The sequence below is a fragment of the Falco peregrinus genome, chromosome 14 (genome assembly GCF_023634155.1).
Source record: "Falco peregrinus isolate bFalPer1 chromosome 14, bFalPer1.pri, whole genome shotgun sequence".
NCBI lineage: Eukaryota > Metazoa > Chordata > Aves > Falconiformes > Falconidae > Falco > Falco peregrinus.
The window spans coordinates 15,419,363-15,441,675 of record NC_073734.1 but is presented as its reverse complement, the minus strand read 5'-3'; the positions used below and the strand labels follow the sequence as shown (position 1 = coordinate 15,441,675).

Sequence of the window (22,313 nt, the reverse complement as noted above, 5' to 3'; positions counted from 1 at the left end):
CTACAAAATGGAAATATCTGACTAATTTCATGTAGACCCCTGATCTCTGCTTTGTTGTAATGCTTTTAGTTTTCTGTGGAGATAATATTGGTCAAATTCAGGTGTGTGACTTCACCCACTGCAGATGACCTGAGCTACGCCTTTGCTCCTCGTTTCTGCTGGCCATAAGTGAAAGCCTGCACAGAAATGCACTCCCATGCAGTTTTACCTCGGGAGTGAAAAATGCTTGGAGTCTGTCTTGGCTTGTTCATTTAATGTCTCGGTGAGATAGTACATATCTTTAAATTCCTACCTCAGGTTTCCCCTCTATAAAATGGGACAATAATACTGTCTTTGTGCCTTTCAAGGAGAGCCTTCTAAGAATCTGTTAATAAATGTCAGTGATGTACTTTAGAGATCCTCCGAGGAGTACCCTGTGGAACGATACTATGAATTATTGACTCTTTTCCTGGCCCACTCTCTAGCACACATCTACACTTCTGAAATCTCTTGGAAATAAGGTGCTGGCACCATAATTTTACATTACGCTGGCACTGTTTATGCAAATCTAAGCACTTAGACACACGGCTACCAATACATATATATATATATATACATATATATATGTGAGGGGTGATCTGGGTTTCATAGGAAAGTTAGCTGGTTAGGTACTAAGCAGGCAGATTTTGGCAATTCGTAAACCCACCTTTTACAGATGGGCAGAAATAGGGACCTGCCCTTCCCTGCCTCCACCCCCCACCCTCCCTCCCTCCCAAAAAAAGAAAAAAAAAAACGTTAAAATGAAGATGGAGCATTGGCTGTGATTTGAAATATGTCAAATTCCTGGATGCTGTGCAGAGCCCTGTTAGCCCACTAGGGATCTGAGGGACTTCCAAGACTAGGAAGGACCATGGTAGTAAAATGCATGCTCCACACACTTCATCCCCTGGGGAAGTAGAGGAGAGAAAACAGAGGTGAGATGTTGCTCATGTCAACCAGTGTATACAGGAGGGGGCCATGGCCCCATCGCTATGACCATCTAAAGAACTACTTTGAGTAGGACTTCTTGTTTCTGATTTAGGGGTGGGCAATAGCACAGCAGACACCTCCAAGGCCAGCTTCAGGATGCGACCCAGCATTGTCATCAGCCTGTCTCCAAAGCTGAGGTCTTCTTTCATATTTGTCACCAACAGCTGTTTAGCACCTTTCCAGATCAGCTGTGTAAGTGCCTATGTGTTGGTTTACAAGAAGAACTGAGCAAAAATTTTCATTTGAATCCTTTTTTACATTTGTGTTTGTGAAAAACAGTGAATCAGCAATGCTAAAACATTGTTAAATTGTTCTTGGCTGAACAAAGTTGCTCACACAGAGAAAGAAAGGTAACAAAAACATCCAGAAACTTCCTGAGTGTTTTACCCCCATGTTTTCCAAGGATGTCATTTCACTGTCTTTATTCCGTATTTCATCCTGATGTTTTCAGAGCAGAAAATGTTGATTTTACTTGACTTTGTTCTTGGTTTTCCTTATTTTTTTGTTGTTTACTTTTTTTTTTTTCATTTACTTTTAATCTAAATGAAAATATGGTTTGAAACAAATACAACATCCTCCTCCTCGAAGGATTTCTTATCTAATCTTCCATCTTATCAACAGGTTTTGGGGAAAAAACATATTGGCTTCCTTCAACTGCAGTTTATTTTATTGTGCTTGACCTGTCGTGGAGCAAAAAACCTCATTTACAAGCACAGTTCAGTACAGACCTGACCGCTCCAGGCTTCTCAGCCACATTTGCAAAAATTAAATGTTGCTGGGCAAGGATGCCAGCACAGGGCTAAGCCTGGGTCAAACCACTCCTGCAGAAGGGAGGGAATAGGCAAGAGCTGACAATGGGATGAAGAGGCAGGAGAGCTCCCTGAAGAGGGAGGCCAGCGGCATGAGCTGCCCTGCCAGCATCTGGGCATGGGAAAGGTAAGTCTGATGGTGGGACCCTCGTAAATGCTATTGCCATAAAACCTGGGGTGCCACTGTATGGGGTGCTGTAACCAGTGCCGGTGCTCGTGGACGTGTGTACTTCTGTGCTAAATTTTGGGGGTGGAGAAAACAAAATTATCTCCGTGCCTCTTGTAATATACAGCCTTGATTTATAGGTGGTGTTATTATCTATCTTCCTTTATTATACATTTTTAAAAGCCTGCATATGACTTCACCTTGGTCTCTCTGCTGCTTGTAGGCAGTACTCAAAGGGAAAGCTTCCTTCTCCTTATTGTATGAGTTCATTTTGGAAAACAGAAACAGGACATGGGAGGAATCAAAATTTCACCAGCTAAAGGGGGGTTTAAGGGTCGATATTTAGGTTTTGATTGTTTGAGATACTTGCACGTGACAGGTTGGCCTTGCTGGCCTGGCTTGTACAGGAAATCAGTTAGGCATTTATGGGTGCTCTTGCCTTGGAGAAGATGTCAAAATGATTGTAGCCCATTAAAGACAGTCTAATATACCTTGAGGTTAACTTACACACCGGTGATGAGTATGAGGATTTCCATAATTGTTTGGCAAGTATCCTTTCTATTTGTGTAGCCAACTATTGATATTCATAGCATAAAAACTGGTTATTCAGCTAAAACCCCTGTGCAATAAATCAGTGATAGTCTATCAAATGTCTCAGTCAGCCTGTAGTCATTACTATCTCCCCCCCCACCCTCCCACCCCCCCCACCCCCCCAGTTTGGAGACATTTGGAATGACTCAATTTCTCTAATCTTGTAGCATTCCTTCTGTCTTTAGAGGGGAATTTGTAATTGTTGAATTATTCTTGGCCATCCTTCATTCGGAATTTATGTTGTAATTTCAGCAAAAGCCAGACCTTGTACGGCAGTTTTCATCTTTTTCAAGGCTGCTTCTATTTCTTGAAATGCTGGAGGGTTTCCAATTATTCCTTCTGGTCGCTTTGGATGTGAATTGTAACAGATCATCCCAGAGTCGTGGTTCAACATTGTTAAGCTTATCAATATAAATATAATGTTAAACCCTTTTTAGATAATTGGGGCTAGGTGTGAAAATGTGACCAATTTATGCATAAATTGGTCCTACACTTCTCCTTTTTCCCTTATCAGAAAGAATCTCATCATGAACGGGTTTCAGACTGTTCCTTGTCAGGGCTTCTTCTATACCTGTTAACGGTTGATTAGGTTGTTATATCACATTTCAATACCTGCTTAACCTGATGCCAGTCAATTATGCAAACAAAATTCATTAAGGCAAACAGAAGTCTCTGAGCTGGAATTGTAAGGCAAAAAAAAAAAAAAAAGGTTTGATGCATCAGCTCCTACTGTATGAAACAATGAAGCCTTATAAATCTGTATATTGGACGAGCACTTGATCATAAGTAGAACTGAAAATGAGGGGTGAAGTAACAAGAAGAAGAGCCTTTATACCCACCCTTTCATGCCTGTTTGTGTGAGGATTTCCTTGCCAGCCACATGTGCACGGCAGAGGGCAGTTGCAGGAGCAGCTGAATATGGGGCCTTACTGGTTTATGTCCCATTTCCAGTTGGTGTTTGCCGTAGCATTTCTTAAAGCAGTTTATCTTTTCCACGGTGCTTATTATGTTCATAGGAGGCAGGTTGTGTAGCCTATCATTATGATGAAGTGAAGTTTAAAATTACATCGGGAGCCTGCTTAAGGACCACCGTATAGGTCCAGGGAGAGGGCTTGTCCAGCCTGCTCAGTCCTGACTCAGCCCAGGTGCTCCGTTATTCATGTTGACCAAAGCAGGGCATCAGGAGAGCCTGCATGGGCACAGGGCAGCGCTGTGCTGGGGAGGGGGCAGCAGCCAGGGATCCTGCCTGGCTGCTGGTGAGCTGGGCTCCAGCGCTTTGGGAAGGGGCACAAAAAACACCAGACACAATGGCGAGGGAGGAGTGAAAGAAGGATTTATCTGGTAAATTATGCTTTCAGAAAAATTGAGAGGGTTAGAGCAGGAGAAATTTTGCATTCAAACACATTATTTCTGGATTTCTTTAGTGAGCATACTTAGAGCAAGGCAAGTGCATTGGAAAACGTCTTTTCCTACTCATCCAGTGCCTGCTTTGGATTTATGATTTCAGGCTTGTGAATACCTTTTTTTTTAAAAAAAAAAAAAAAAGCAGCATTTTATTTTGGTAATGACTAGTCTTTTGATTTAGTATATAAAAAGAATGCCATCTTAGTATTAACTATAACAGATAAAAACAAGACTGTGAAAGAGAGGGTGTCCCTACTTACTAAATATGTAAGTCCGCATGTAAAGACCAGAAATACCACCTCTTACAACAGAATCACAACAGTAATCTGTCCCTTGTTAGAATACATCTGTTTTACTCCCTCCACTTCTACTTTTAGAGAAGAGGGAACTGGGATTGAATTTGTCTTGATTCTAAAACATCTATACAAAAATATCAAATAAACCGTATTCTCAAACTGTTCATGTTCTTTAATTTTTTTCTGTTAAGACCTTACCATGTTTTAATGCATTGTTCTAAAGGGCATCATTACCCACTCCCTAATATTACTCCTTTTTGGCCAAGAAAGAGGATTGTTTGGAGATACAGCCACTAACTTGGTGGCTATGGTAAAACTCAAGAGCAGAACATTTCTTTGCATACCTTTATTTATATAAATGATCCCATGCCTAAGCAATTTCAGCATCACCAGTGTGCACACATACACACCTAAGCCCAGGGGCACAGTTTCAAAGTTGGGATTTCATACTGCGTTGGATATTTGGCCCACGTAGTTTAAGAAAACAGAGAATCTGGCGATATGCATTTAATAGCAATATAAAAATAAAACCCAATAAAAATAATGAGAATTATATTTCTATTGGGAGAACATTAAAGTCATAATGGTGCAAATGGGCTTTGGATAATTGATAATACTGATGCAGAAAATTATTTTCACTTCCCCCTCCTTTGCAGTAAAATACAGCTTCATTTAAAGAGGAAAAAGTTTTTTTAAAATGTTTTTTTTAGTTGTTCTGTTGGCGAACAATAACAGGGCTTTGACAGGCATCACTTGGTAAACCTCAAATCCACATTGAAAATGAACATACGAGTTTGCTGTGTTGGCATCTAGAGCAGCAGCATGACTGGTTCCACCCTGGGAACCGTGGGATGGTGAAAGTATGTCACATCTTGGCTTCAACCTTGCTGATCACTGCAAACCCGAGTAAAGGATAATCATTCTTAATCTGTGGTTTTACTGAACCAGTGTCTTGCTGCTGCTGCTGCAGTTCTGCTGCAGCTGTGGAGCAGGAGACGGCTCCCTCAGCTGATTTGCATTGAGTCTTACTGCAGTTATCTTCCTTTGGCAACACATGGCCCAGAGCCCGTGGGGAAGAGGAAAATGAGGCTGTCCCATTTCTCTCCTGCCACCACCATAGGTAATGGGGCTTCATCTATTTAGTACTGGGACAGCAACTTGTAAGGGTGCTGTGGGAGGGTGGAGTAAAGGATGCTCTGGTCCTCTGCATTTTTTGACATCACTGGTTTTATTCCATCACTTATTAACCTGTCTGCATCCAAATGCCACCACAAATTAATGAGGATTTGTCAGGTATGGCATCTCAAGGCATCTTTATTTACAAAGTGAAAACCTTCTCTTTGGGCTCAGGGGTGGTGAGGTAGATATGCATGGTTTTGTCCTAGTTAGACTTCTGTGAGACCCATCTTATTAGCACTTTCCCGGCAGTCTGTCTTCATCGTAAAGCACCAAAACGCAAAGTAGACAATTTTGACTAATGAAAGAATGTTTCAAAGTCTGTTGTATGAGAAGAGAATATTTTTGCGGTTTCAAGGTAAGTGTAGACTGAAGTGGACAAGCGCTTACACAGCCATGGAGTAATGGAAAACAAGAGCAGGTGGCAGAAGTGCCAAAGCAAAATATATCCTACAAACAAAATGATCAAGAAAGAAATTTCATCCAGGCCAGCTGGACTGGCCAGCTAGTCCGTCTGGAAGGGACAATGCTCTTCTGCTCAAGAGCTCGCCAGACTATATTTAATGTGGTTGATTCTTAGATTAAGTCTCTAAATATTCTGTTTTCTCCAACAAAGCAAAAGGAAGCAGTAGTCAGCATAGCTGAAATTTAAAACATAGACTTGGACAAAAAAAAAAAAATATTTCTCTGTTTGTTTCTAGTGTTGGAACAGAAATCTTGTAATTTCTTTAGATACTTTAGTCTTTCTGTGCTTTGATTTCCTCAGCTTAAAAAGGGATACCTCTATTTAGTTGCTTGGATTGTTGCACAAATGATCGTTGCACTGAAACTAAGATAATGTAATATTTATAAAGTATTTTCAGACTATTGAGTAGTAGACAATTTGGAAACTTCTTCTGCTGTTCTGAATCTTAACCAGATCTTTAGTTTCTGTCAAGGAATGTCTCTTCCTATTTTAAACAAGGAAGTGTTTGTGGGGTTATGCTTATGAATCAGTCTGTATTATGTTGGTTTTATAATTGAACAAGTTAAAGAAAAGATTGGAAATGTGTTACTGAGGCAAAACCACCAATCATAAAATAGGATAACCAGTGGTGTCACTAGAAGTGTCACTGTCACGAAGACTCATGGCATTCTACTGGGGTTTTGTTGTTGATTTTAACAATGTAGTTGGGTGTAGATTAAATGTTCTACCTGTTTGGGGTTTTCTTAGCTATAATATAACGTGCTAATCATTTCAGCCATGCTTTAACAGAAGATCAACGTGGTTCTTTAAAAGTATAAAGAAGATCGGCTATGCATTACAGCACGCCAAGTCACCAGTGTATGGCCCTTTCATGGGATTTAGTTGATACTAGTAAAGGAATACCAGTAGATAAGATAAAGTACCTTTGTTTTTAAAATGCATATCCTTTGATAGCAAGCTTCTGCTCGCTTTGGGTATGTTATCAGTCATACTGCTGAGGGAGGGGGGATGTGTGTGTGTGTGTTTCCATGTCTACTGCTATTGCCTTTGTTATTGCTGCATTACTGTTATTGCTGTTATTACCCTTTGTGGATAAAACTGAAAAATATACGCTATGAAAATAACAGTACATACATGGCAGCTTTTCATCCTGGAGTGCATATAAAGTAATGGTTCAGACCAAGCAATAAAGGGTAAAAAGAAAAGAACAGGTACCTCGTGCAAATATCCTGTCGTTTGCTGGCAACAGAAAGTGAGATCTGGTTTCCCCTTAGAGCTTCTGGTCAAGCTGCTTAAGGATAACTTACTCGGTGCTGTTGGAATTGCTATTAGTAACTGCCCATGAAATGTGATATAAGCTATATAGAGCAACGACATTCTGAAAGGTGAGTATTGCAATATCTCACCAGGTCCCTGCTGTGTCCAGTGCCACTGCTGCAGGCTCTGGTGCCACGTTATGGACTCACGAGTGATGGCAAGTGTGGACTGACAGATAAAGCATGGAATTTAGCACAAGGAGAAATCTATGCTCGAATCTTATTGCAGCGTGTTATCCGACTCCATTGACTGCAGCATGTGACTGAATTAAAGTGAATGATGAAATTATGTACAGTCGTTTTCATAAGCAGAAGTCAGTTACAAAGTGCTTCCAGATGTATGTTTAATGTATTTCTGTTTTATTATGGTGTCTATTTGATGTACGTGGTACTGACTAAATGGTTAAAAACACTGCAATGTGTACAGAAGTATATTGTACTCAATTTTTTCCAAAAGTGTCAGTGTTGATAACTAAAAGCTGAAATACTGCAATCTAATCAACAGTGCTTTTATGGGCCTATGAGCATAGGCTTTTAACATTTGGGTAACTCTACTGTTTGTAGACATAAAAATAAATGGCCCTAAAATTATTTTAGGATTGTAGGTTTAATATAGGGAACTAGATAAAGCTACAAAAATAAATCAGAGTAGAATTATTTCTGGCATCACATCTGCCAGGCCCATCAAGAAACAGATATTTTACATGCCTACTTCATGAGATGCAGGAAACCAGCACTCTGCTCAGCTGGATTGGTCAGGTGGACTCACAAAATTTATCTCCTTGGCTCTCTGTTTTCTGATATCTTATTTTATGGCCTATAGCCATACTATTCTGGTTTAAGATCCTATCAGATGTCACAAACCACACTGTATCCAGAACAGCCAATACTTAAACCCTTCAAGTCCAAGCGCAGGAAATATTGCAAGAGAATAGGTGGGTATCACTCTTCTTTCAGAGTCTGTAATGGGCAAACGCTCCATCACACTGGTATCAGGCACTGTATGTTCTAGGCACTTGGTTATGGTTAATATGTAAAACGGGAGTTTTGACTCCTAAAGATACATAACCCGTTTTCTAAAGGAAGAAGGCTAATCTAAAAGTCTTAGCTTCACCGAAATTTCAGTATTGGGGTGCTTTGTTTTCTTTTCCTACCTCACATTTCAACATTAATGCAGTTGAATATGGTGCACTTTCTGTGCTCAGCACAGTAGGGTCATGCTGAAAGTTCCTTGGCTCAGTGTCGCAGTCCTCTGGAGTCCACAGCAGTGGACTCTGTGGTTGTCAGCAGAGCCAAATTTATCACGCGCAGGGAGCCGGATTCTGGTACCAGAGGCTGAGCGTGGTCCAGGCATTATGCTCAACCCACAGCAGTACTCTCTGCCATTGATGATAGTAAGAAGTTCTCAAAAAGATGCAAGCTCAAAGCATATGGTTTTAGGCAGTGACTAAACTTCTGGTCATTAACATTATTTATTCCTGGAGTGTGTGATCATTACGTCTCTTATCACTCTGTGGGATAATATTGCATAATGTTTGTCTGCTGGTTTGGTATTTAAATTTTCTTTTTTTCTGGTGCCTTTTTTTTTTTTTTTTCTTTCTTTTTCCCCTCTACATTTCCCTCAGGGACCAAATTCTGATTCCTCCCAGGAGAACCAGCTTTCCACTTCTCCTTCTCGTCTGCTAAGATTATTAGCAATTTAGTAGGTAATGTTAACATGTACAGAGTGTAACTGACCCTAATTAGATGAAGGAGGCTACAGCAAGGGTGAAAAATTCAGTTTCTCACAGGTGGTGTTGTACAAATTTGGGTTTGTAGGCAAAAAATCTCAACAAATAACCATTTATAGCAAGTTGATGTATAGAAATTTCTCTGCCACATGAGTGAGAACTTAGACTTTTTTAAATTAAGAAAAAATCAATTTCTAAGGAGTCTGAAATGTGACTACGTTGGATGGGCTTATTTTGCTCCAATGGCATAATGTTTTAGGTTGCTGCTACATATAGATTAAGGTATATTTAAAATGCATCTGTTTTAAATTAGCCATGCAAATAATAATTTCTGAGCTCAGGAGTGATCATCATGAAATGGACAATTGGGCTATTTACTCTGATGTAATAACCCTTGTAGTGAATGGTGCCTAATTCTTCAGTCTGTAAAAGATCCCAAAGTTTGCAATGGTGTATGAAGCCATACGTAATGGCATGTTTGAGGAGCACACACAGCAGTGTGCACGATGATTCTGTTCCTCACACTGAATAAGCCCCATGCCCCATGGTTCTCATCAACTTTCTCTCTTTTCTCTCTTTTCTCTCTTTTCTCTCTTTTCTCTCTTTTCTCTCTTTTCTCTCTTTTCTCTCTTTTCTCTTTTTTTTTTTTTTTTTTATTTTTCTTCCTCAGAGGAGCTCACAAGTTCAGTGTCTGGTAATTTGCTTGAGAAATTTAATTCATTTTTACCAGGATGTTATTCCTAGTACATTAGCTTCCCCTCTACTGTGCAATTCACCAGATGCATTCAGTTGTTTGTGGTTGGGGTTTTTCTGCTGACTTTTGAGAACAGGGAGGAGGGAGTGAGCGGGGCAGCTGGAGGTGATCATCCCCTCGGGTAACTCACAGCTGGAGATGGGCCACCAGAGCAATGGACTGAGCCTCTGAGCTGGGAAGGAGAATCTGCTTGCTGAGACCTGTTTGGTCCTTAAAATCCCTGAAGCTGACAGCCTGAGAGTGAGGTGGGAACCTCTGTCCCAGGGGAGACCAGCTGGGCCACTGGGGTTTGGTCCATTGCCCCTTCATGGTGCGGAAAGCCTGCAGGAGCACCTGGGTGAATTGGGTTGGGATGAATGAGGAGGTCAGCCTGTGAATGTTGTGGCACTAAACCCTATGCCACTGTGTGCTGTAGATCCATCTGTTGAACCCCTCTGCCTTGCCAGAGGCTTTTCTTCCCTACTTGAGAGGGCCAGAGCTTAGTCCCCATGAACTCAGTGGATGACCGGATGAGCAAAGTGAATCAATACAAAATGCAGTATGAATTTAATATATGTAAGCCACACTACATTTTTAAGCAGCTATATATTTATTGTAGTGAAGAGTAACAAATTACAGTACCACTAGAACACAAAAGCTTATGGCATTCCATTATTCTTAATTAATAGGTAAGTGCAAGCCTTTTTTATTTATACTGGAGGAGATCTTATTACTAATTTGGTTGCAAATGTATCTGTAAAAAGGGAAAAAATGTATATCTATTTATTTTGCTAGTTTAATAATAGAGCACTCATTCTTTCCTTTTAGTTTTTTGATCGTTGCTTGGTTTGCAATCAAATATTAGCATGCTGGTTTTGCATACATTTAAAAGTTGTCCACTCTTCAATAATGAAAACAAACGTGTTTGTAACAAACAGAAAAAGAACAACCCAACAACCAAAACCCAACAAATAAAAAATACTTGGAATCTAAAATGAACACTAGAAACAATAATGTAAGCACAGGTTCCCTGGGTTCTTTTACCTCGGGTCTGGTTCACAAATCTATCATAGGAATGATCAGTAGATCGTAATGGAGAGAAGCATACGTATAGATAACATATGCTGTCGACTCATTCAGTGGTCTTCCCTCCCTTCCATGTAGGTAAGCAGATAGACACAGGTCTCCACAAAGCCTACAAGTCTTCACTTGGAGCTTCATTTTTAATTCTGCGGAGGTGAAACCAACTGTGTCAAGTAATTTTTATCCTTTAACAGAATTCAACTATTTCATAATTAGCAATTACTGTCTTTGCATACTTTCCATATTAAGATCCCAAAGCTCTTGGGAAAATTTAAACTGTGTCTTAAAAACCAAAAATTTATATTTAATATCTTGATTTTTGGTTCAGCTTCCTAAACAGAAAGAGCTGTTCCCATGTGGTATCAGTTGGAACTGGGGAAGCTCGCTTCTGAGTATTAACTTACTTTGCTAGATGTTGTATGATTTGGAAGGTGGTCTTCAAGATTCTATTGAAAAAAGGAAATAAATATGAAAGAGTTAAGATATTTAGTTAAGAAATAAATAGCATTCTCTTAATATTTAATTTTAATTTTATTTGATACAGGCAGCATAACAGATTTTGACAAATACCATGAGAATATGCCGTGATGGACCTCATGTGCTAACAGAAAATGGCAGGAGATACCAGATCTTCTGAAGGTAGGCAGTGGAATCATTTTAATTCTCAGAGCAACCAAATAAGAAGTTTTACTCAGAGGTAATTGTGTGTACACCATTTTTCTGAATCACTTTACCAAATCTCTTTTTAAATGGGTATGCTGGTATGGAGGTGGGGGACTAACTTAGGTTACTAATATACGAAAACTTGTGCCAAAATCTGTGCTTGTCATGTGACCTGGAAATTGTATGCTAATACCACTGACTACAACTTAGATGTAGATCTTAAAATTCTTGTAGTCTCCATCTTTGAAGCATTTGGATATTTATGCACTGAGCTATGATGATTTTGTGTAGGATGCTGCTGTCGGTGGCCTATGTTGTGGTAGCTATCCAAAATAGCCCATGTCCTCCTAACTGGCCTCAAAACCCGCAAATTTTTTGAGGCCATTTTTATGGGCTGCTTAGAGAAAGGATGTATGGCCAGAGATGCTTGGAGAAGGTCGGGGTTTTATGGCTAAGGAAGTGTGAGGCACTTACTAATTTTAAAAGTAGTCCTTTGGTATCTTAATCTGTCCTCCTCTGCGAGGAATAGGTGGCTGAAGGACTACAGTCCCAGTGGCTTGTAGCACCACTGTTTGGTTAGAAAAGGCCTGATAAGCCATTTTTGTCTGTGTGGTGATGGGGAAACTGCTTAAAGTAACATCACATACAGCAAACAAAACACGCAGCCCTCTCCCACGGAGCTTTCCAGGACTTACTGCTGGGACTAAACATTAGAAAAAAAAACCTGTAAAACTTTATCAAGAGCTGATAATTGAAAAGATGACACAACCTAATTTGAGAAGGGTTATATCTTCACGTGCCCCACACCTGTGTAGTTCAAAATAGTACACAACTTGTCCCTTTAACTTCAGGTGTATGTGTCTTGTCTGGTTGTTGGAAGTGACTGTGTACAGGCAGAGCATAATTGGCAGCCTGTGACATCCCTGTCTGCAAGTGTCTCTCTAAATGCAGTGTATTTCAGCCTTTATCTAGTGATGGCTGTTACCTGAGAGAAGCCCAGGGCCATCTCAAAGGGCTTGTAGCGGCTAATTGTGCCTGTTAGGACTAGCAATTAGCTGGGGATCTCTCCACTAGGCAGCTCCGACACCCACTAGCTTTCAGCTCTTTTCAGTTCCTTTCAGTTAACTAGCTGTGCCGCGCAGAGGAGACAGGGACAGGTAGGCAAGTGTGCCGTCATGCTCAGGAGGGAAGGGGAAGAATGTGTGCAGGACTGCTGGGGAAAAAATAGACACTGGATTATAATAATACACCAAAACATGACCTGATTATTACAGAAACAAAGCAGCAAGAGACCTGTCCCTCACTTATAGGTATAGGAAGCTATAGCTGGACCGCTTGCACAGGCTACACTTCAACTTTAAGAAAACAATAAAATCTAATTACGTATAGGTCATAAAAAAGATCGCATACATATGGTGGTTGCTGGTTACCATGGTGCAAACAATGGTTTCAATGGAAACATGAAGCAGAACATCGGAGAATTAAGATAATAAATCAGTTTCATTGAATAATAAAGCTTTGCACTTACCCATTAATTAAGGATAATCGTATGCCATAAGCTTTTGTGTGCTAGAAGTAATGTGTTACACTTTACCATAAATATATAGATGATTAAAAATTCAATACACCTTACAGGTAGCAAATTAATACCATCTTTCGTATATATTGCTAAAGAAAGACGTAAGCATTCTTTTTGCACATTATTTGTTTGATTGGGATAGAGCGCTTCAATTATCCAGCGGAATTTGGGGTTTTGATAGCAATTGGAAGACTTGAGAAAGTCTGCTTCTTGAAATCTTTGTAAAAATCTTTAAAAATTGATGGGATAATTCAAAGATATCTACGAATGTTCAAAAAATAGGCTGGGCTGGTCTGCCACATCTGGTTTCCAATAGTGAATTGAGACATGCCGCATAATACAGCACACCGTAACACAATACACCCTGATCTTGTATTGACCCTTCCACTTGATACATCTTTAGGTGCTTTATAATCCCTAACAAATGTACCTTAAAATCCTATTGAACTGTGTAGGCAATTGAGAACAAATGTCTTCAGACCAGAAATAGCATCTGATTCTTGGACCAAACAAGAGAGACCATGCCAGACCCGCAGTGTGCAGACTAAAGGATGTGAAGGTTTCTGACTACTCCTGTGAATCAAGGGCAGAGAAAATCTTGGGAGGGAGTGCAGGGCATCAGACCTGTGGAGTTTACTCCCTTTCTCAAATGAAAATGAAATATATGAAACATTTGTAAAATTACATCGTTAAAACCCTGCTCCTCTCAGGACGACTTCTTCCCTTTATCTCTAAAGTGGTGTTTGCAAGGTGAGTTTTCAGGTAGGGAAAACAGAGTCTCAGGCTGAAGGGGTGGCCAGCACAGGGCGCGCAGACCCCAAATCCTGCTCCCTGGGCTCTTGCCCAGTGCTCTGTGGAGCAGCCCAATTCCTTGGCATAGAAATAAAGGTTCAGCAACATGCACAGGCCATTTTTCTTACTGTTAGAAAGGAAACAATGAAGGTCTTGGCTTTTTTTTCCCCTCCATGTGGAAAGTTATGTATTTGCCTTTATTTCCCTGTCTGTCTTTCTCAAATTATGCCTCACCATCTCTCATCATCAGATCCTTTCAGCTTAAAAAGATGCATTTTTAAAAATTATATTTTAGGAAAAATACTGAATAAATGGAGGCCTACAATGCATCAATGGTCAAACCATCCCAGGCTGCCCACTGTAAAATGCACAAAGCTGGCAAACAGATGGGCTGACCAGCTCACTGGGCAGAGCACTGGCATTTCAGCTCCGGGATCACAGTTTGAGCCCAACTTGAAGGAATAAGAAAAATTAATTTGGTGATCTGAGTTCAGCTCCTCCTGCACAAAACCATCACACACAATTCAGTAGAATTTTGACTAGTCACTCGAACAACCTCTGCTTAGAAGTGTGGCTTGGTTTACATGCAGCTTGAATTTTCTGGTAGATCTGATGAAGGGAATTCCTGTACACTGCAAACTGGTTGTACAGTAAGGGCAGTGTGAAAGGAGCATGTGCTGCTAACAGCACGTCAAACCTTGCCAGAAGGCACAGAAACAGCAATGCTTTAATGCTTATCAATACATGAATGGATATTTCCCCGAGTATTAACCCAAACTGTGGAGATGTATGCTGAAGTGTGTAAAACATGCGCAATGCAAAGAGCGAGTGAAAGCCTTTTGTCAATTTTCAAAGGAGAGGTGAGAGGGGAAAAAGAAAAATATGAAGAGAAACAAATCCAAATCCTTCCAAACTGAACTTAAGTGTTAAACATGACCTTTGGATTTAAGAACCACAAATTTTCACAGGAAGTTGAAAACACACTGGATGGGGGAACTAAAGAACAGCAGGAACAGATGCCATTATTTGGCACACAGTGGGGAGAGAAGCGCAGAAAAGGCAGTCTCTGCAGAAGACGTTTTCCTTTAACTCTCTTTGTTTTCTCTTGGGGAGATAAGGGTAGGCACCGCATGAGATTTTCTCCTTACATCAAAAGGCTTGTGGAAGGGGAGGAAGGGGAAGTTTAAAAATGTTTTAAGAACCTGGTCATAAAAATTTTCAGTTATCTGTTTTACAGCAGAGGATGGTTTGGTTTGTGAAGAGGGGAAAACACTGAGCAGAAAGCCTGGGAGGAATTTTTTTAGATTAACTGCAACAGCCACTTGCTATCAGGGGAGGAAGGACCTGGGGAAGGGAACTAACAGTCTGCAGTCTTTGTTAATTAGAGGTATATATTCATAAAGAAAGCACATGTGAAGTTCATGGCATTGCCAGCTTATGGGACGGGGGGACGAGCTTGGCTCCCAGTGGGTGAGCTCACCCTGTCCACAGCTGCTGGGGCTGCGGGGAACTGCTGCAGAGGGGAGACAGAAGCAAATGCCATTTACTCACCCAACTGGAAGGCAGTCTTGAAGGCATATAGATGAATCACCCAATGTAGTTTCATTCAGCTTCTGCATTGTTAGGAGCATGAGGTGAAAACGAAAACCACACCTCTCACTTTCCTGGGACTGTCACATCCTTTGAACCATGGGAGTGTGTCCTGAAGTGCTGCTTCGGCCGCTGGGAATGGAGCAAGCTCATTGCACCACCAGGTACCCACGGAATCCGAAGGTTTATTGATTGGGTTTTAGTTCTGATTCTGATCTGATGGAGAGTAGTGGACCAAATTACACTAAATGTAGTAAGTAGTAGAGGACGGATACCCCAGATGGGTAGAGCAACCATTCAAAGACATTATTGAACAAAATCACCGTTCACAATATTTTGTAAAACCTAGTCCACTTTGTGACCCTTGGTTTACATGTCAGAGGTTGAATACTTCTGCCAGGGATCTGATGACATTTCTTGTAGTAGTCTTTGTTCAGAGGCTGTGGGATCAAAGAGTCACTAATTAGTGGGATCTCTCTGGGGGGAAGGAGGGAGAGATTATTACTCTGCTTCCACTTTTGAAGATAACACTTAGGTATAGTGGTAGCCTATCTTTACCAACGCTTTCAGTATACAAATTTAAGTTTTAATGACCCTATAAGCATACCTAGTTCAAAACAAAGCACTGGCAAGCAAAGATAAGTTGCAGGGGATAAGAACAAGAAAAAAAAAAAAAAAAGAGGATTATTGTGAAGGTCAAAAAAGCATCAATCAGACTGTGTATCAGGTTGTTCTTAAGACTGCTTATTTTTTAAATTCCTGAAGCTTCAGAGGGGAGACCAGTGGCCTTACTGACAAGGACTAAAATGTTTAACATTGGGGTCCCTGCTTTTGTAGCACCCACAAGTTACAAATTGGCACAGGTTGTTCTGAATGTCATGGTGGAATGAGACAATAGGACAAATCTATACCACAGAGAAGGATCAGGCCAACCATTCATTAGCAAAGAGCAAGCAAAGAGCCTCATCATTTTCTGAGTGCACTTCCTTTATCATATTTGGCTGAGATAAAACTCTTTACTAAAATTGTATGTTGCATTTTCCTAAGTTTTGCTCTGAACAAAACTGTCTTCCATGGGTGCAGGTGCAAAGATGTATGTCTCAGATCAGCCTGCCAAAGGTGCACACACAAAACAGCTTTGAGTATGTAAATGAGGTAAACACATGTTTCCCCATCCCTTTATGGAGCTAATTGGCAAATGCAAGTACGTGATTCGTGCTTTGAAGCTGTAAAATTCTTAAGTGTTTATATTTAGGCACATGCAGCCCTATTGAAATTTATGGTGTTACTCACTTGCTTAAAGTTTTAAAACGTCACTAATGTGATCTGGAAAACACAGGATGCAAAGAAGCTATACATAGTCTTTGTGCAGTCAGCCTCACAGCACTGGTTTCCCTCCTCATAAGGTGTTAAATCCTATAAATATTTGTTCATACATAGCTATTTTTTACATGGCATTTCAAATGCAGCTCAGTTTTTACTACCTGTTTAGTGGGTTTTAAGGCTTCAAACTTAAGAACAGGTCAGTTGTGGTAGCAGCCCAGGCGGTGTGTATCTCTAGGGAACAATGCTTATATGAGATGCCTAAGGTTAGGTAAAATAGGTATAATCTGTACCTAAAGCTTTTAAATTAATTTTTACATGTCCTCTTACTTTAAGTATATGCATAGTCTGTTGGATGTGATTTGCATGACAGCCTTTTTACATCTTTGCCAATGTGAAGAAGTGCTAATATGTGCTTTAATGCCACAGACCAGGAAGTTTAAAGTTGCTTTAAATGTAAATAAGAATTAGCCCTTTAAAATGCATTGGTGTAGTGGTATATAACACAGAGATAAGCAAAAATGCAGAGTGAGTAAGAGGACTCATACGCCTAACAATTTGCAGAAGAGGACCTTGAGCGAGCATGTTTCTCTTTTGCAGGCAAAACTTAATCCACAATTGAAAATGGAAGTGAAACAAGGTAAGCCATTTTGTTCCATGTAAAAATATTGGTTTTGCAGTAGTTTGTCATTTCCTAGATTTGCTCCAAGTCAAAACTGTTAGAGAATCAGAAATATTGGAGGCTTCTTGTATTTAATATGGCCTGGTGCCTTTTGTCATTTGAGGGCAAAAAAAACCAAAATGGCAATGGAAGCTATTTTGCTAATGTTTTTATCTATTCTGTGACTGACATCAATAATACATAACAGTTCCATTGACATTGCATCCTGTCCAATGGGCCCACTGACCTGATTCAATGTCAGACGAAATGCCTCGTACATCATAAACATACATGAATTCTCGCAGATCCATTATCCTCCCGCCCGGTCCAGGAGTGCCAGGGATCAATACGAAGCCAACAGGAGTTTGATTTCTTTTTCTTCAGTTTGTGTTTTCTTTTGCACTATGAAGAAGCAACTCCAGACTTTGCAGAATGTAACTGGGAGACCCCTACACATTTTATGAATACATGAATGATAATGATGTCAATAGTCGTTCAGATACTAGGCTGATAAGAGTGTGCTATACATACCCAGATAAATACCTCATACCTTGTCAGGAGAGCCTGCAAACCTGATATGTCATTCTGTTTTATTGTGCAAGAATATATGAATCACAATATTCCTATTAACATTGCACAAAGTCTGCAGTAGTTGCAGACTGCACCCAATGACAGTGCAACTTTTTAAAAATATGGATATTTAGCATGTGCCCCTGCTGTGATTTCATTGTCACTGAAAGCAAAGGGAATGTGAATGAAAAGTATTCCAAGGTTTTCAGTTGGTCCCCCTGAAGAGTGTACTGCAACGGTATATATTTGTTTTACTACTGAGCCTGTTTAGCAGTCAAACTGTAGGAAATTGAATATACACTTACTGTATAAAAATGATATGCTTGGTTAGTGATACTTTAGAAGAAATAAGTGCATCAATCATAGAATAGCAGGTTGTCAAGGCTTTATACTTAGGAAAAAACACAGAACAAAGAATGTAATGCATGTTGGGCACCTTTTTACAAAAGTTTCATGCTAAAGTTGATTTACAATAAACTCGTCCCTCCCTCTCTCCTCCCAAATTCTTCTAAAGAAATGTTCAAAGAAATCTGAGCAAACTATCATGCTCTCTGTTCTGACGTGTGTGTAATTACAAGATCATCCTCATTGTGAATTTTCTGTTTGGTTGATTTAAGAAAAAAAAAAAGGTGCGTACTCTTACTGCTGTTCTGTCATTCAAACTCAGAAGGGTAATTTTCCTCACAAGTTAACGGGAAAAAGAAGAAGAAGACAACTTAATAATTAGCATGGTTTAGACAGGGCCGGATCCTTGACAAGGAGCAGTGCCTGCACCCAGAGCTTGCTTTGGATGCTGAGCAGTTCCCAAGGCAAGCCTGCCTGCAGAGTTTCATTGTAAGTACTCTACCCCAAAAGGAGGGCTCCGAGAAGTGCACTGAAGCTGTCCCGGGCACCATTTTTGTCCGGTGGTTCTCCTGGATGCCTTGGTCATGCTCAATTTCCCGCCAGAGCCCTCTGAGATGTGCAGACCTGACACACAATCTGTACAATGCACAGGCTTTCTTGACAACATGTGAAAACCTACAGATTAAAACTGCCACGAAGTAGCCTACTGCTATGGCCCGTTGCATCCCTCTGCCTGATCCGGACCTGAAAGCGTGACACCGAGCCTGCTTCTGCCGAAATGCAAACTCAGATTCTCTGTTATGAAACAGCATAATGCTTCAGCTGGTAAAAAGATTCCTGGATTTCCATTTCAGCAGCTCTTCTCTCGCTCTCCATTTCTTCTTCAGGGCATCCATTCACCCGCCTATGTACGTGGCTCCCTTCATTATATGGATTTATGCTACAGCCATATGGCTCTAGTTAATCTGACAAGAGCTTTTGCTCCCTTCTAAGAGATCTGTTACGGAGAGGTAACCATACATTGTAATGAAATATAACACAAAGACAGGAAAGACCCTTTTATTTCAGCAACAGACAAAGACATCTTTTGAAGTTCACCTTAAATATCCTTAGTACCAATACAACCATCCTAAATATCAAGACAATTGCAGTTCATTTCAGTTGTTGGCCAATATAAAGTCGCAGTTCTTCAAACTTCTATGTCTAAATCCTTATTTAAGTGTTTCATTGGCCTGTCCATGTAATCGGTGCTTGCTGCTAGGGGGAACCAAAGCAAAGAAGCACTGATTAGGCTATCTCAAAGTTACTGAAATGCATACAGGACCACTAATGTCTCCTCATCCTTCTAGTTACTATGTGCAAAACTCCCTGTTTGGATTGTTGTTTGTCAGTAGTGGCATAAGAGCTTGAAAAGTTCAATGTTTCTTTCCCTTTCCAAGAGTAGAATGAGGAAAAGGGCAGACTCGACCAATTTCTTCTGCTAGGAAAAGAACAAAACCCTGTGAATTTTATCCATAGGTTTCCTGAGGAGAGGGGGCAATCTGGATGTGATTGCAAACACCCCTGCAGTCCCTGGGATCCATGAGCAAGGACCATGTGTGGAGAAGCAATAGTCCATTTATCATCTCAGTGCCACTCCAGCTTTTGGTACTTCTCACTTATGACTTCAACCAGAGCTGTTCCTGGGGAAGTGCCAAGACAGTGCTTCAAGGACAACTGTCTCCTCCAAAGCCCTCATTGCTGGGGAGACTCAGGTATGAGTCACAGTGATGACATCCTCATGGCATGTTTTTATTCCCCCACCTTAATCCATCTGGCTACGTGCGTAGAATGGAGTGAAGGCACAGTAAAAGTGCTTTATTGGTTTGACTTCCTAGCATTAAGCGGTTTAGTATGATGAAGGTTTACAAAATCTTTGTTATTTAATTTATCATTGTCTGGAAAAAATAATATTCTTAACTGAAACATATGGACATATTTGTGTGTCTTTTGGCATAGTAATTTCAGACTGGTCTTCATATTAATCACATTCTTGTTCATTTCAATCTTATCACAGGCCTTTAATTTCCCTTGAAACTAAAGAAACAAAACCCCAAAATCATTTTTTTCCAGGACCAAGCAGGTACATGTACAGGTATAGACAAGCTCATGTTGCACAAGAACGTAATGAAGACATCAGTAAAAGCAGAAAGCATCAGTTCTGTGTGCAACTGGGAAATGAACTTTGCATCTGGAAGGTATTCCTTTATCTCAGATTTCAGGGTCCAAGTAAGAGGAATTGAGAGGTCTTCTGCAGCAGACTTTTTAAGTGGAGCTTTCATGTAGTTTCAAAATAAATTGATTCAATGATATACCCGTTGGCTATCCTCTTCCCCCTCGCTCTTAGAAGGTCTAGGGTTTTGTGGTTTCATCCTTCTTATGGATTTCCTTTAGAGTCATTGCATAACAAATGATCCAGAACACCTTGCAAGGCGATGCAGAAGAGGGTGTGTGTGTGTACATATATATACATATAGCCCTTTGACACTGTCTTGGACTCTAATCTGGCTGAGGACTTTCGTGACCCAAACCCCTCATTTATATCCACCGTGAAAGGGAATTACAACTTTATAACTCTGCTAAAACTATGTCTAGATGAAGACCTTCACATTTTTACAGTGAGGTTAATACTGCCACTAAATTCTCTAATACTGTACAGACTAGTCATAGCCTGGTGTGATCTCCCAGTGAGCGTTATGTTATGTTGTAAACAGATTTTGCAAAGCTGCAAAACCTTGTGCACTCAAAAATTTCTGGATACCAGCCAGATTCTTTTCAATAATCCTAGCTGAGGCACCATGAGCTGAAGACCTTGGAGCTTGTTAGCCTTTTATGAAAATCTTGATAGCCTGGGAAATGAGTCTATGTACAGTTGATGAGTTCTTTCTGATGTTGTAGATGTTATGAATATACATCACAGATGTATCTACCATCAAACCTCGTTGGAAGGCTCCACTGAAGAGCAGCCGTGGACAGAGGAAAAAACCCAGCGCCAAGCCGGTGCGCAAGCAACACAGTGATCATTTGTTGAAGCTCACCAGGACAGTCAAAGCCTAAAGGTAAGAGCTCTGCATTTCCATCATTGAGAACCATGCTCCATCCAAACATAGGAGGGTTGTATGAGGAATTGCCTAAGGAAGATGCATGGAAATCAGACTTTTAAAGTGTGCTATGAAGCATGTACTGGATTTACATCACTTTCTGGAAGATTTGATTCTGTTTATTTAAATATCTCTTTTCCATAGACAGAGTACCAAGCTCAATGACTAGGAGAAGTTCTGCAAAACCCCAGAGCCTCAAAACCCAGCTCTGGATTCAGAAAACCTCACTAGCAAGTACCAGCAGTAGGAAGGAGCTCAGAGAGGGAGTCTATATTCAGCAAATACCCCAGTGTGACTGTACCGTAGCCTAGTTATATGAGGGGAATCTTAGAGGTGCATATATCCAGGGAGGGATCCCAACACTGCATCCTGATGGATGTTGGGCAAGGGGGAGCAAAGCCAAGCTGTGAGACTTGCTCTCAGCTCTCTCTCCCGCTCCTCAGCGAGCAATCCTCTGTATTAACAATGCTGGTACCAATAAGCATAAGACCAGAGAAAAGCAGAAATGCCAGAGGGGAAGTTAAACAGATAAATAGTCAAAAAGTTAGTAGAAAGATGAAGTACTAACAGCAAGCCATACACTAAATAGTGCTTTTCATTCTGGGACAATAGGGGATGATTCAGAAGTGGTATTGAAGCCGGTCTGCAGTACAGGCACTTGTCAGATGGCAAGTAGCATTTTTCATGTTAATGGAAGAAGCATATTGTGTTTTAACACTTCAGATATAACCCTGTTCTTATAAAAAGTATCTTGGGATTTCTAGAGAACACAAGGAGAAAAGAAGGTTTCTATCACTGTGAACTCCATCAAAGATATCCAAATAGGACAGCTCCGCTTATCTGCCTAAAAAGTTTTAAAGGTTTACCCTAGA

At 40.5% G+C, this 22,313-nt stretch overlaps 1 long non-coding RNA gene across 1 annotated transcript; it reads left to right on the top strand.

Annotated features, from left to right (window-relative positions):
* The first annotated feature begins 801 nt into the window (after window positions 1-801).
* LOC129785643 (uncharacterized) lies at window positions 802-21,392 on the top strand. Its single transcript, XR_008749796.1, has 6 exons — window positions 802-1,200; window positions 1,630-1,944; window positions 11,323-11,417; window positions 17,326-17,365; window positions 19,820-20,055; window positions 21,239-21,392. It is a non-coding gene; the product is annotated as an uncharacterized LOC129785643 (long non-coding RNA).
* Window positions 21,393-22,313: the final 921 nt, after the last annotated feature.